Below are 16888 nucleotides of genomic sequence, written 5' to 3' on the forward strand. Positions count from 1 at the left end.
TCAATCCTAACTATATATTGAAATCTCAATAAAATCTCCGGAAATGGAAGCTCAAATGAGCTTCCTTCATTGAAAATAATCTACATATTGTCACACGTCTATTTGCCAGAGGGTAACACATCCCTGAGAACAATGGAAGCTTCATTTTGTCGACCTTCCTCGACTTGATCATTTGCATCCTTTTCCTGTAATAAAACTGTAATTGTAAGTATAGTACTTTCCTGAATTTTGTGTTGATCTAGTGAATTATCAAACCTGAGGGTAAAAGGGAACCCTCAAATCTGTAGCCAGCTGGTGAGAAATGAGAGTGGTCTGGGGACCTCCAAACTTGTGGCTGATGTCTGAAGTAAGGCCACTCTTGTGGTGGACTGTATCCTTAACCAGTGAAGTTTGGCTGAACTCTTTGTAACTGATGTCAGAGGTCAGTGCAGATGGACATCCAATATCTGGTTGAAACATTAGAAACTACTACTCTCCCAAATTCTCCTTTTTGCCAAATTAGGCTTCACTTTTACCACTTGGCATTAGAGAAATGTCTACTTTCTTTGCTAAATAGATATGATTGCCTAATCTGAGTTAATAATGTAAATCTTTATTCTAGAGATAGAAAACCTGTCTGTCTGCTTCTTAAGGTGTTCTATATCAGGATTTCCTTAGCTATCCAGCCTCAAGATGACTCCAAAATTAGTCTGTCTCTAAACTAATATGTCCCATCTTTCCTCAGTTGCAAGTCAGTATTAACAGAAAACAAAATTGAAGGGAAGGTAGAGTTGAGATATTGAAAAAGGAAACAGGAGAAAGGAAAGAAATAAATAAATGAGATAAATATTTGTGCATGACTAGTAAATTACCTCTGAAGACAACTCCAAAAGTAAGCCTCAAAATAGTTTGAGACAATGCAGTGGCATCTAAAAATTGCATTGTTTTCTAAAGATTCTATTTTGCATAGCATTTATATTGATATTTAAATTCAAATGTAAGTCAATCTCAATGCTCTATTATCATACATTATTTCAGTCTTTAAAAATCATTGGTAGATGAAAGATGCAGAACCTGGGTGCTGTTTACAATTCGCTATAATAAGATGAAAAATCAGAGCTTGAATGTATTGCATACATATCATGGATTTTGGATCAAATCTAGGCTATGTTTAATTATAGTTGGCCATCCTTAAAGCCAAACTCTGAAATACTGTTAATTTTAATAGCAACAATGTGGAATTTAAAGAGAACAAAAATATAGTATAAAAATTTGCACACTGGGGCCGGCCCGGTGGCGCAGCAGTTAAGTTCGCACGTTCCGCTTCTCGGCGGCCCGGGGTTCACTGGTTCGGATCCCGGGTGCGGACATGGCACTGCTTGGCAGCCATGCTGTAGTAGGCGTCCCACGTATAAAGTAGAGGAAGCTGGGCACGGATGTTAGCTCAGAGCCAGGCTTCCTCAGCAAAAAGAGGAGGACTGGCAGTAGTTAGCTGAGGGCTAATCTTCCTCAAAAAAAAAAAAAAAAATTGCATGCTAATGAAAGGAATAATGCTTTTTTGTGTGTGATGAAATGTAGTTCAAATAACAGAAAGATGTTCTATACAAAACTAACAATTTCATCTCTGATGCCAAAGCCATATAGATAAATTTGCCTTGAGTAGTAGGCAGCAAAATGAAATTTCCCAAGTCTGTTTTTGAAAAGATCAAGCAGGGATTTCTCAAAGTTACCTGGCAAAGAAGCCACTGAATTCCCAGATATTCGTACAAACCACCATGTAATGTATTAAACTATTAATAGAATAAAATTAGAGAAGTGTATGGTATCATTCTATTATTCAATAGAGCGTCAAAGGTATTGTAAGCGATTGTTGTGTTTGTTCTGTTTTGTTAATTTCTACGTACACTTGGAAGTTTCATCCTTACATTAATCTGCGTAGGCTATTATAACAAAATCCCACAGACTGGATGACTTAAGCAATAGAAATTTATTTTCTCACAGTTCTGGAGGTTAGAAGTCCCAGATCAAGGTGCCATCAGGGTTGGTTTCTGGTGAGAGCTCTTCTTTCTGGCTTGCTGACAGCTACCTTCTTGTTGTGTCCTCGAGGAGAGAGAACTGTATGGTGTCTCTTCCTTTTCTTATAAGGACACCAATCCTGTAAGATTTGAGCCCTACACTTATGATTTCATTTAACTTTAATTACCTTCCCAAGGGCCCTCTCTCCAAATACCATCACACTGGGGGCTAGGGCTTCAATACAGGAATTTGGTGGGACACAAGTCAGTCTACAACAATACTGCACAATTAAGTGACTTGCTGTTTACTAATAATAGGACATGTTCAAGAAACATTTCAAATTAGAACTAGAACTAAGTTGTTTGCATGTAGATAAATTTTGGAAAAGACTGCATTCAAAAATCATTTTGAAATTTAAAAAACTGCAAATATAAATGTTAGCTTTTTAAGCATAACATGAAGACTTGAATTTCTATTACACTCTTTTCTGTATGAGAGAGGAGTCATGAACACTACTTCCATTTCTATCAGTGAATAAATAATGCCCATTCACAATACTTGTGTAATTTGACCAATATCACAAGGCAGACAGAAATAAAGCCAGAATCCCAGCTACCTGACTTACCACTGTTAATAAGAATGTTCTACAATTTTCCACCAATTTTCGACAAAGTAAGGTTGTAGAATTTAGTGTAATTCAACTTAATTGGAACGGTTTGAAGCAAGAAAGATGGTGAATAACTAATCTTATTAATAACAAGTTAATGATGGTGGGAGAGTACTATTATCCGCATAATTAAAAGTCCACCCCTCCCAATTAGAAAATTATAAGAGCCTTTTCAACATCCTCTTTTCTCAGATTCATAAAAGTGAGCATCTTAGTTGGGAGGATAAAAAGTAGGAGTGGGAATGAATCCAGGCTTAATTATTTTTAAATAAGGCAAGGATAAATAAATCTGATTGGTCCCTAAGCATAAGTCAGCATTGACTAAAAACTACGTAAGCAAAATAAGGTGCCAGCTGAAAAAGTATCCTTGACTTTATATCACTAAGCAAGTAGCTGCTTAAGTCCACATTTCTTAATGGATGACTTTAAAAATCATTTGCATTTTGCATAAGAAAATATCAAAGCCAGAGATAGAATGCTTTGGATTTCATTCTTCCTCACAAAAGGCCATTATACTAACTCAGAAATCAAGCATTTCCGTGAATTCTCTGCAGAAAATATAACATGATGATTGGATTACCATTTATTTTCAGCACAGCCTAGAAATTGAACAGATGGCAGATTTACCCACCACTGTGAGTCTGATAGCTGCATTGACTTTCGGTAATTTAAGACAAAGAAGAGCACAGTTTAAAGGAGGTTTTATCACACAAAGGAGTTTTGTACAACACATGTATCGTGTGTGTCTTTTGTAGGAAATCAAGAGATATGACCACAAAAGTCAATGTCCCATCATTTGGAAATTCTTACAATAGGCACAAAATGTTTGGAGCACCAATGACATGGTTGGCTCAGCAAGTGGTAGATTAGACTTTGGACTCTGCTTCTGCTTCTTGGCACCAAAGGCCACACTTAGATAAAGTAAATATTACTTTGGATTTTTAACCTAAGATCCTTTAAAGCAGCAACTTGAGGTATTAAGGCATTAATCTCCAAATAGTCATTCCCTTGTGCCTATAATCTATATAGTGCAGGCCCCAGACTTTCAATGTCTCTACCTTGGTAAAGCTAACTGCTGGTCTTATAATATATTTTTCGGACACAGGCACCATGCTTGGGAGTAATCGGTAACCTCAGGACACTGGTGCTCCCGAAATGTAGTCATTTCATATAGCTGATTGCTGTAAACAGGGTATATTTAGTAATTAATGTTTTTCATTGTTTTTACGGGGTAGACATTATTAAGGGTTTTAACTTCTGATTTATAACATACTTTTTCTTTAGGTATTTTTAAGGCTATAATAAAGTTCCTAAATCTTTTGTGTGATGAAGAGCATTTACTTTAGATTAAGTTATTTTATAAGCACTCTTCATATGCGATGCCCAATCAGGGTCTGCTAATGAGCTTCTTTCAGTGTATTACATAAACATGGAGAACTTCTAACACCTCTGTAATTAACTCTGTGTAGGTGTCCACACTCTGAAACATTGATAGAGTTCCGAGATAAGGTCGGTGATTACTTACTTTTTAGTTTCTTTGTTTCAGCTATTTATATATTATTATATAAACCCATTTTGCTGCCTCACTGATTAACCTACAAGAACCATAATTTCCAGAAAACTGTATTGTTTGCAGATGAAAATAAATTACAAAAAAGGTGTGTATTTGGATGAATCCTAGAAAGTACAAAATATTATAATCATCTCACTAATTTCGCTGTATTCTCTTGTTCCCCCTCTATGTCTTTCTCTTCCTACTCACTGGCTCCAGGGTCTTTTTCTGGTCAGGAAATTTCTTTTCTGTCTTTACTCTTATTTTTCCCTTCCTCTCATGGCCCATAACAAGTGAAAATTCAATGTATACTCACAAACTCTTCTTTTTTTCTCTCATTAAAATTATAGTGCATATTAAGCAGTCTAACTGGATTCAAGAAATCCGGCTTTTGTAGAAAACTACCTGTGTTGAACCACTAGAACTACTACTCAGTACCGACTTGTTCTCAAGCAATTTAGTTAAACTTTCTTTGCCTCAGCTTCCTCATCTCTAAAATGGGGAGAAGGCTATTATAATTAATGAATGAGATAATATATATAAAGTGCTTCATATAGGGATTGGTGCATAGTAGGTACTCAGTAAGCTTAGTTATTTTATGATACTTTCAATACAAAGATAATCTCTACCTCATAGGGCTATGGTGATTATGTGAGATGATCTTTGTATAGAATTTAGCACTCAATAAACATTACCAATGATGATAATACTTCAGCCTTTTTAAAAAGTTTCACAGAGTTTTCACACACATTGTGTCAAACTATTTTCTTAACAGTTTAACAAGATAGCTCTTAGTTTGTATTCTGAAAGCTTGGAAGTCAAAAAGAAAAGATGCTCTTATCTTTTTTATACTATCTCCACATGTTTTTGAGAACTTAGAATGATGCTAAGAAACATTAGACCATAGATTTTAGTGAAATTCTAAACATAGACTCAGTTGACATGGCAATGAATTCAGGAGTAAAGGTGAGTCTCAATGTCTACCTTGGTTAACACTATGCTGCAATACTTCTCTACCTGGCTTAACCAGAATCTGTCTGTAAGAATCCTTCAGACAGACAGGCTCTTTCCTCCCCTATTCCTTATCACTTTTATATATAGGGTAAATGTAATAGTTTTGTAAAAATCAAGCCTAATATTAGTAATATTATTTGAAAACATCTAAATGAATCTTCTCAATTTGCAGTTAAGAAAATTGAGATTTACAGAGATAAAGAAACTAGACCACAAGAAAATACAGAGAAATTACTTAGAAACAGCAATTATAAATTATCCAGAAACAACTATTGTAATTAATTTAATGTTGTTGCTGCCACTGGTGCTCTTTCCCATTCCTTGGAGACGTAGGGGAATGGGCTTACTGGACTTTCGATGTATGTTTTTGCCTTTTCTCAGTCCTGAATATCTTTTAAAAGATACCTTTGTTCATTTATAGTAGGTGCTTCATCCTAAGCATTATTGATACTTTGGGTAGGATAATTCTGTGCTGCGTCTAGGGGGAGGGAGCCTCTCTTGTGCATTGTAAGATATTGAGAAACTTTCCTGAAATCTTTACCCACCAGATGCCAGGCACATCCCCCAAAACCAGTTGTGATAACCAAAAATGTCCCCAGATATTTGGTTCCCAGGGGACCAAGATCAGCCAAATTGAGAACCATTAATTCATAGATTAGTTTTAACCAGTCTACACCTTCTCCAGACTGCTTTATTCCATCTCCCACCTTATTTCATGAAATTCTCTGATACCATTTTAAGCTCAAGCTGAGTTATAACAAAATTTTAGTAATGCCCTCCTGTAACTTCCCCGTATTAAAACTCTTCTTCTAATTTTCCACCTCTGATATGAGGAAAATAATAATGGGCAAGAAAATCAGATTTTCATTTGTTAAAATGATTAAAATAAGAGTATGTACACATTGACTGATGCCCCAAGAAGTCTACATGTAATTAAATTGTAGGATTTTGGATCAAAATATCAACTGATTTGTTTTCTTGATCATATTGGTGGTAGTGTTGGAGGTGATGAGGGAGTGAGAGATACTCCTTATAGTTGTCTGGCAATTACAGTTGGATTTGGCAGTGGCCAGAACTTAATGACTCAGCAAGTACTAGACAAACCATATAACAAGAAGGTAAATGTATTAGTCATGGTCCAGATAGGAAAACAGATACCACTCTAAAGATTTCAAGCAGAAAGGTCTTTAATATAGGGAATTGGTGACAAAGTATTAGAAGGACTTTGATAGACCTTTTCAATATTTGATAAAACCACCACTTCTGGGCAATTACTTATTTGATTAGGCTACTATGTCCCATGTCACTGAGTCCATAGCTACAGTTCTTTTGTTCTAAAATAAATTATTTGTCCATAAGAAAAGACATAAATGATATCATTCATTGAATTTATTCATGACATTCCATAAGTCCTTGGATGGTAGTGCTGGCAAAATGTCTGTGGTAGCAAGGCAAACCCATATCAAGAATTAGTATCTACATGAATAAGAACAAACTGCTACTCCCTTTGTGATCCAAGGAGTCTGATATAGTAAGATGCCTTCAAGTGGTTGACTGGCTCCTATTGAGGTTGTTGACATATTGGGGGCTCATGGTTATTTTCTGCAGTTGGTAGAGTAGACACTCAGCCATGGAAAGAAACTAATTAGCATCAGTGAGGGGAAGCCCGTGTTGTTTAGCTCAAGCATAATTTCTCCATCCTCACTGCCATGGAGACTTTGTTAATGAATACATTGAGCAAGAACCAGGGTGTCTAAGGAAGAGGCTAACTGATACAAACAGAGTAGGTCATCTTGTCCACTGCATTCTGAGAACTCCCTCAGTAATGACTGCTGTCTAGACATGAGTTACTTGGGACATAGACATCCAACATTTTATGCCCATTGTGAAAGATTCATCCATGTGCCTCTTCGAACTTCCATGGCATCTTCTAATCATATTCTTTACATATTTTTGACCACTTAGCCAAACAATGACCCACTGTCCAAAATCTAAAATAGCTCTCTACCTCTGACCATCTTTCCATCAAAGCAAAGTGGAAAACAAGATACACTGGTTAAATATCTGCCCACTTGAAGGATTTTCCTTCACCATCTTTCAACACCATTTCAAATTGCTGTGGTAATGACAAAATGTCCTTCTATATTGTGTCAGAACATCATGCAGAACCATGTATAAGCCATGTCCAAGTACTTTCTTCCTCAGTGCTATAGTTATAGGGAACTCAGTATGAAACCATACCTGTGAGTTAAGAGAAATAAAGCAACATAGCAGGAATAGGTGCCCTAGAAGTCTGAGCTTCCTGTTCATGTAACTCACAATGTCTTCATTATTTGAAAACGCTTTAACATGTACTACTTCCATTTGTTTAGGGATTGTGACAGTGCACATCCAATTCTTTTTTTTTAAATTTTTTTTTCCTTTTTCTCCCCAAAGCCCCCCAGTACATAGTTGTATATTCTTCGTTGTGGGTCCTTCTAGTTGTGGCGTGTGGGACGCTGCCTCAGCATGGCCTGATGAGCAGTGCCATGTCCGCGCCCAGGATTCGAACCAACGAAACACTGGGCCGCCTGCAGTGGAGCGCGCGAACTTAACACCTCCACCACGGGGCCAGCCCCAGTACACATCCGATTTTTACGGTTTGGCGGATCAGATAACATCAGGACGCCTGGAATGCATAGTCCTTAATGTTTTGTGGTGAAGCATTCAGTCTCTATGAGGCCCAGGAGCAAGTTCTCAAAAGATAAATAGTATCTGGGGACATGGATTTCCTAAAATGCCTGAGGGGTTGGCACAGTGATTATACTTTGGGTCTTGCTAAGGGCTCCATAAATCATCCCTGTCTGCTACAAATACTTCAGTGCCATTGGATTTACTATATTACAAGCCCAAGGAACAGAGGAGCTTGTATGTAGCCTGGATCTGCTGCAGGGCATTGGTTTGATTTGAACCTCGTTTAAACTGGTATCCCAACAGATACCGAGAATCTGCAGAGCACCCAAATGGGTAAACATCGCCTCAAAAATGAAAAAGGAACAATATGATGCCAAGCACTGTGAGTGTGTGTGTCTGTCTGTGGGGAGGATATATGCTAGTAAAAAATGTATTGACTTTTCTCTATTTTAAGGGAATATTCTGACAAGCCGTAGACCATTGGAATGTAAAACTTCACAGAGAGTAACCTAGAAATCCACCAGATTCTTCTTCAAGGGGGCATAGCTTCCCTTCATTAAATGACTCTGGATGTATAAACTAGTTGCTGTCTGGGAAATTACTCGTCTGATTTCTGATCACCAGATCCAGAATCCTCCTGACTATGTGGCTCATGTAATATTTTACCAGCTGCCCATCTATTTCATTGCCATGATCAATTAGCTATCACCAACAACCTTCACATATTAAAACACTTATTTACTGCTCCAGCCCTACTTTCGTTAAGTAGCTATGCCTGCCTTTGTACCTCTGACAGTCCAAGATCCCACCATGCCATTTGAAACTGGGGAGCTGATTTTAACGGCCACATCTTCTAACCACAGATATGCAGAGGGCAGCCACCACAATGATGCTTGTGCTCCACTCACAGATGCATATTATAATGTTGGATTGAAGAGAGAGAGTCTAGGCACTGTTGGGGTACATTTTTGGGATTGTGGTGGTTACATAAGTAAATTCAGTTAAACATTCTTATATCCTTAAATCATCTGTCTAATACTGCAGAATTCTGTTATCTCAGCCTTATTGAATATAGGACAATTTTGAATTTAGGCTCCTATCAATCAATTGAGCTACTCTAGTAAACACCTTACTTCTGGATTTGGGTAAAAACACCAACATCTACAAATTTAGCCTAATCCAATGTGATACTCTATCTTCCTTGGTCTACATCAGGAGTCAGCAAACTTTTTCCTGAAGGACCCAATAGTATATATTTTAGGATTGATGGCCTTAAGTTTTCTGTTGCAACCACTCAATCCTGCCATTGCAGCACCAAAGCAGACATTGACACATATGAATAAATAACTGCATGGTTGTGTTCCAAAAAAACTTCATTTACAAAAAAATTGGGACTACATAATTCAGTTTTCTGACCCCCGATCTAAAACTCTAAAAATTCACTTCCTAATATATTTACCAGCTTTCTGCTGAAGTAAAGTAGCAATTAGAAAAATATTTTGGAGTATTAACTATCTCTTCCTCATTCAGACTTTACATTTGTCTCCCTAGACCAAGCATGATGGGCTATAACCCTCATGTTGAGTGTGGGTCAATGAGAGTAGTAAGGCGGAGTCCTGATGCAAATGTGCATCCCTTTGAAAAGTGAATCTACAGCTGATGTCATTACAGGGTCTTAAAACAAAGGAAGGCCAGTCTCCTCAGACACTGGGAGGACCTGTCTTCCCTGCCTTTAGAAGCTCAAGGGGATTTGGATGTTCAAGTTTATGAGATTTATCTAAGTCCTCACATATGCCCTCAGTATAAATCTCAGGGTCCTACTGCTTTTTCATCAATTTTCTAATTTTCAATAAGAGCCATAAGTTTATGAATCAACTTATATTTTAATTCTCCTTCATACAAAGTCAAATTTTGGATTTTAATTTTAGCTGCAACAATCTTACAATGAGATAAGATGTGCTTGTAGCATAAGCATGGAAGGTTAGTGGTTCTCATTCTGTAACTTGTGCTAGAATTTTAAAGCCTGTGCTTGTCCTTTTTTCCCCTAAACTCGATCAGAAATTGCTAGCAAGTCTGACTGTTTGTAATTATCTTTCCCACTAAAAAAGTCAATTGCAGCAACTAACAGGTGTCTCACAGCTTTGTCTTCAATTGGCACCCCACTCCAAACAGAAAAAAAAAATGAATAATGAATTAAATAACTGTTCTATTACTGCATACATTTACATTATCCCACTTTCCACTGGCAATGAGGTTATTATCATGTTCAAGCCTAGTCAAGTCAGAAAACCCTCCCCAGACTGCCATCTTCAAAGATCTACCACCCACAGGACTACTATGTACTACTACTTCCTATGGGACTACTTCCTATAGGAAGTGCAGTGTCAATCAGAGTCAGCTTGCGAAAATGGAAAGAATTCAAGATATTCCAAACAGAGAAAGATTTAATGCAAGGAACTGGCTACAAACATGCCATAAATCACTGGATGGATAAAAGAAAAAAGAGAGTGGTTCCTGAAGAACACTTAAGAGGAGAAATGAAACTTAGAAAGGAGGAGGTCATTTCAACCCCTGTACTTGAACCAAGAAGTCTGAACTAACTGCAATGTAACTGAAGTCACTGCATGGCCGGTCCTGGAACCACTGGAGAGGTGCTGAGTGGTGAGTGTTTGTCTTGAAATGGGATGGCCGCTGCAGAAGCAAAATGGACTCTTTTTTCTTTCCAACATGTCTCACCTTAACAAACTTCATAGGAGGACAGCTGGCAATGGATTTGGGAATGTAGTTTGCAGGCTTCCAGTCTCAGCAGTTCAGAGCCGAGAAGAAATAAGTGAAAGAGGCCTGCAGTGAAAGGAAAAAATATCTGACGAATAGGTAAATAGCCAAGTGACTAGAATCATCTAGATGTAAGCATTGCATGTATATTTTAGTGGGGTAGTAGGCGAGTTTTCTGGAAAGCCAATAGGTCTGCCTTAGGCAAACAGAGCAAGATGGTGATGGTGTGTGAGTGAGGGGATCGTACAACATGATAAGCAATGTTCAATAACCTTGTTGTCCCAAACAGAGAATTATCCAGAAGGACTGAATTTAAAAAGGACAGAATTTGGGTTTAAACAAAGACTTGGAGAAGTAAAAGAGAATCTCCATGAGGATCAAGTTATGAATTTTCTATTTTTAAAAGCTGTAATAAAGAAATCTCTTAGATTATAATTTTTAAATATATTGATTTGTGAATAAAGATAACCATGTAAAAACCCTGCAGTCAATTTAGAACTTTGTTTCTACTAAACTCTGAGATGTGTATGTAGAGGGGGAGACATCTTATAATGTCTTAATTAGATTCCATCTGTTTAAATTAGGTTCTTTGTGGCACATACTACTTGTTGGTGAACACAGCTGTCTCTCCCCACAAAGGAACATTTGTGATGATATTACTGTTGACTATACCATCAAATTCCCATAAGGAAGTAAAAGTTTGGATCAAGAACATTTCAACACAATGAAAAGGTGATGGAAAAGTTTTAAAAATAGAGTAGTAATACTAAATTCCAATCTGTTCTCTGGGTGGGATGGCTTATGGAACATCGTCACCTGAGTTGAGGTTTACCTGACAAAACATTATATCTGAAAAATTAATTCTAGTTTGTTAAACTCTGCGTGAGAAAATACAGATCCATGAGATTGAAAATTGTATCTAGGTATCTACTAGCCATTTATTCTTTGATACTTGGAAGCACTTCCTTCTTTTAATTTCCCTCTGGTTGCATCTTCTAGAAAGGTTACTTCCATGGGTAGGAAGATGTTTACATGATATAAAAGTAAGACAAGTTTCCCTACACACCAATATAAGGCCCACAATAGAACTTTCTTTCTACTAAGTTCTGAGATATGTGGCAAAATGATAAACTTCTCAGAATTCATCACTATTTGGATTATATTTTCATATATAGTGATAGTTTTTCTAGTCATTCTTTAAAATTTTCAGAATTTTATAATGAAAATATCATGTCATAAAAGTCTTTAAAATATATATTTACCGGTATTAGTGTGTACTTAGGTATGACAAGCTATCAGGAAGTGGAATCAAAAATTACAATTTGAGTAACTTGAATACCATATATAACTTTTGCTCCTCTCATAGTTTGGAATATAGCTCACCTTGAAGTTAAACATAATTTATTTGAAGTTCATTAACAATTGGCTAATGAGGGATAAAGAAGGGATATTTGCCCATACAAATTATTCTATAAGCCAACTTTTTCACTAATTCTTCGAAATTCTTCTTGTTACTTTTGATAGACATGTACTTCACTGAATAGCCCATTCAAATATGGTGACCAAAAGAGTAATAGAAAGACTTACTAATGCCTTAGTATAATGAATCTAGCCCTTAAGGGGAAAAAGAAGATGCATGAAATAGAAATTACACGAGCTTAAATGATATCTAAGTTATTTTCTTCTGTGGTCTTCAAAATTGCTCAGATGAACACCACTTGTTTTCCAACATCCCTTTGGGATAGTATATAAAAAAATTACATAAAAGACATAATACTATTTTTTTCCAGGAAGATTGTAATCGGCCAAGGACTGCAACAAAATGTCATAAAAATAGAAAAGAGATCGTAGTCAAGAGACTGTTTTCTGCCACTAAACTTAAATAATTCATTTACTCTTTCTGGGTTTCAGTTTTCTCATATGTAAACGGAAATGGTCATATTCATTTTATCTGCCTCACTTGGTGTGCTGAGAACCAAATGATTAGGATAACAACTGTAAAAGTTCTTGAGAAAGTTCAAAGAGCAGTGATAAAAGTTAGCATGATATTGCGTCATCAGGACATAATGGAGGTCTCATCAGATGCTGAGTTTTCTGGTCCCATTCAGAGCAGAGTGGATCGCAGAAGCGATGGGTCATACTTAGGCATGCACAAGAAGAATATTAGATGAAGAACCCTTTAAAAATGACCCAGCCTCCAAGACTAGTAATATGTTTTGTATTAGTGATGAAATCTGACAAATAAAATTGGAGGCAATTCATCAGTGTCTGTTCCTTACTCCAAATGTAGACCAGCATGAACAATAATAGCACTGTGTGGAGTAATTACTAAGAATATTAAAGAGGTAAGAATGGTTTGGCTCACAGCCTAGCAAAAATTCAGTCAAGGAACTGAAGGAAAATATTCCCTCACAGCCCATTTACAGCCATTTGACTAAAAGCATGGAGATAAACATCCGTTGATTATGATTTGGGAGACAGGGAAAAGTCACAAAATAACCTTGATCCTAGAGTAAATAAAATTTCAACTACAATAAAACTTTTCATTTAATGATCTTTTATAAAGGAGCCATATTTTATCCTCAAGATATGCAAATATTTATGAAAATTTCCATTAAATCATAGTCAGCTGACCTAAAAATACAGACTCTTTGGAAAAGTAAAAAGAGCAATTGCTATATTTTTCAGTTTATATTAGAGTTAATCATTGGAGAGTTCTTTTGGCATTTCTACACTCAAAAGTATTTATTTAACGCTTTCCTAAAGTAACTGTTAATTGCCTCTTTTTTGCAACAAGACAGCAATAGTCAGGGATATTTATAATAATTAGAGCATATGGTCTGTACATATATGAAACATGATATATTTAATGAATGACATTGCCAACTTTTGATAAGCAATTTAATTTACAGCCTTAATTCAACAGACATTTGTTGAGTGGTGAATTTATGCAAAAAAATGTAGAAAGGTAACAGATAGATAGAAAGATGGAAAGGCCAATTTCTGCCCTCAGAAAACTTTCAGAGAAGTTAAATGTGTACGTATTTAAAAGCAACAACAAAAGAATGCCTAAGATAAAGTATTGACAATAAAAATATTCAGTGTACGGGTGAAAAGCTCTTGTGTAGGAGGAAAAGCTCCCTTAAATAAGTTGCATTTGTAATTAGATGAATGACAGAAATAATTTAGATTTTACTGGTTAAGAAGGCAATTGAGTTAACATGGAAGCATGCACAATATTTGAGAAAGAGCAAATAATTTTATTTTGTTGCCTTATAGATTTTGGGTAATATCACAATGGGATAAAAGAGAGAAAAACTTACTTTTGGAGCCTTAGATGGAGAAGAGTCTGGAGGCAGAACCTTTAGCTAGGAAGTTACTGCAATGCATTTGTTCAAAGCAGATGAGAATCTAAAGTAGGATGATGATGTTTAGAAATGCGGTCCTGACAATTTACTGATAATTTATGAACTATAAGATATGATGAAAAATAATGCAAAACATATGCCAATGTTTTCAGCCTGGTGTCATTAACGGAAACGGGGAAAATGGAAACAGATTTGAGGTAGAGAAATACTAAGAACATGTTGAAGTTTAGCTTCCAGCAAGATAGTCATGTTTTAAGAATTTCAAAGATATATTCAGATATATGTTCAGAAACATCTTTGTCTGAAACATTTTGCATATTGATGCCAAAGCATACTTATTTAAACTCTGAATTTCTAATTTCAGTTTCTTCATATAAAAAATGGATTCAGTAGATAATCTCAACTACTTTCTTCATATTTTAAAATGTTATGGCTCTGGACTCATTGAAAATGGTGAGTAAGAAATTCCAAAATTCTATCCTTCCATAAAAACAATGAATAAAGTGGAAGAAACTGTTGGAATCAACTTTTTTGGAACTCTAAAAACTAAAGAAAAACTTATAGCAACTAAAGGAATACATAATCAAGAAAAGCTGGCTCAATCTCAACTAGAATAGTTTTGTGGTATCTAACCTACCCTGGTCACATCCTTCTCTTTCCAGCTTAGTAGTTGTTTTGAAGATAACAACAATACTCATTCTTAGTAAAGGTCCTGCAACCCAAAGTTGCAGGATGAACCTCATTTGCAAGGAATTGTACTTGTGAGTTTGACCTATGTGTTGGCTCCATGGAGGATGTCCAAAGGGCTTGTCTTAGCCCTTCCAATGCTGAAGTTGGTACTCAGGGGGCATTTGTCTATAATATTTACAGGTGAAAGTGTTAGTCACTACTGCTTGGGTCAATAGAAGACTGTCAAAGAAAACAATAGACTAACCAAAATGCTTGTGAGGAAAGCTGAGAAATGACATGCCTTGGGAGTAAGAGTTTTGAAAAACTTCAACATATTCCTGGGAAACTAGAAAGCCATGAGCACGTGTATACATGCATATGCTCAGGAAAGACCTGAAAATACCCTGAGCTCTTACTGATGGCTGTCACTTAGGCTTTGTGCAAACAGGAAGTGGAGGCTAAGACATAGTTGCAAACTACCTAGCTGTGTGTTGAAGTTGTATCCCAACACATACAGAGCCCATCTTCAAAGTCCTGAAGATATTTCTTGGTCGTAGGCATTTAAGGAAATCTCTGCCCAACCTCTAGGTGACCAGTAAGTTAATGGAACAGAGATTCAGTGTCCACATACAGCAAAGAATACAGACATTACAAAATTAGTTAAATAAAGTTGCTAAACAAACATCTACAAGAAACAGCAACAACATCAAACACTGGAGAGGAGGGAAAACTTTTTTTTCCAAATTTCTAATATTATAATTTTTGAAATATTCAATTTTCAACAGAATTTGTGAGAAATGTAAAGAAACAATAAAGTATGAATTATGCACAGGAAAATAGAAGAAATTACTAGAAACTGTTTCTGAGGAAGACCAGATATTGGACTTACTAAACCAAGACTTTAAATCCATTATTTTAAATATGCTCAAAAGCTAAAGGAAAACATATATGAAGAACCAAAGAAAACCATAAGAAAACTATCTTATCAAATAGAGAAAATCAATAAAGAGGTAGAAATTATGAAAAGGAACCAAACAGAAATTCTGCAAGTAAAAACTGCAACGACTGAAATGAAAAAAGTCATTAGAGAGTTTCAGTGGCAGATTGGAGCAGGTAGAAGAGAGAGTGGCACAAACCTAAAGAAAGGTCAGTTTTGAGATCTGTCAATCTAATAATAGAAAGGAAAAAGGATCATGCAAAATGAACACAGCCTAAGAGACCTATGGGACACCATCACACCTACCAATGCACATATAATGATAGTTTCAGTAAGTTAGGAGAGAAAGAATGGGTCAGAAAAAATATTGAAACAAATAATGGCTGAAAACCTACTAAATTTGACAAAACAGTGATCTACACATCCAAAAACCTCAATAAACTCCAAGTACAATACACTCGAAGAAATCCACACTAGACACATTATAATCAAATTGTTGAAACCTAAAGACAGAGAATCTTAAAGGTATCAAAAGAGAATCAACTTGTCACCTACAAGAGCTTCTCAATAAGAATAACTGATGACTTCTCATCAAAAACTATGAGGGCAGAAGGCAGTGGGATGATATAGTCAAAGTGCCTTAAGACAAACAGGACTCTTAGCCAAGAATTTTATACCTGACAAAGCTCTTCTTCAAAAGCGAAGCTGAAATGAAGACACTTGAGATAAATAAAAACTGTGATAGTTTGTCACTATTAGACCTGCCCTACAAGAAATGCTAAAGAGAGCCCATCAAGCTGAAATAAAGGATATAAGATAGTAACTTGAATCCACACAAAGAAAACAATACCAATAACTAGACAAGAAAATATGAAAGGTAGTATTGATGTACTTTTTGTTTGCCACTCCTCTTTTTTCTTTCCTTATGATTTAAAATGGAAGTGCATAAAACAGTGTTATAAATCTATGAATGAACACCCAATGTATAATGTTTCTTTTATAAACAATGTATATCTCCTACTATAATCATATGGGCACCATGGACTTGTTCTGATTGAGTTTCTTCCTTCATGTAGCAATTCCTATGTTTCTAAGTCACATACCTCCTCTCTATCACATGCGCACATGGTCTCCTCACTGACTTTATTCTTATAGCACTAAGATATGAAGTTAGATCTTAAAGACCTTCAGTAGAGAGACACACTTAAAACCAACAGGAATTTTCTATGCTTATTAGA

The sequence above is a fragment of the Equus przewalskii genome, chromosome 14 (genome assembly GCF_037783145.1).
Source record: "Equus przewalskii isolate Varuska chromosome 14, EquPr2, whole genome shotgun sequence".
Classification (NCBI taxonomy): Eukaryota; Metazoa; Chordata; class Mammalia; order Perissodactyla; family Equidae; genus Equus; species Equus przewalskii.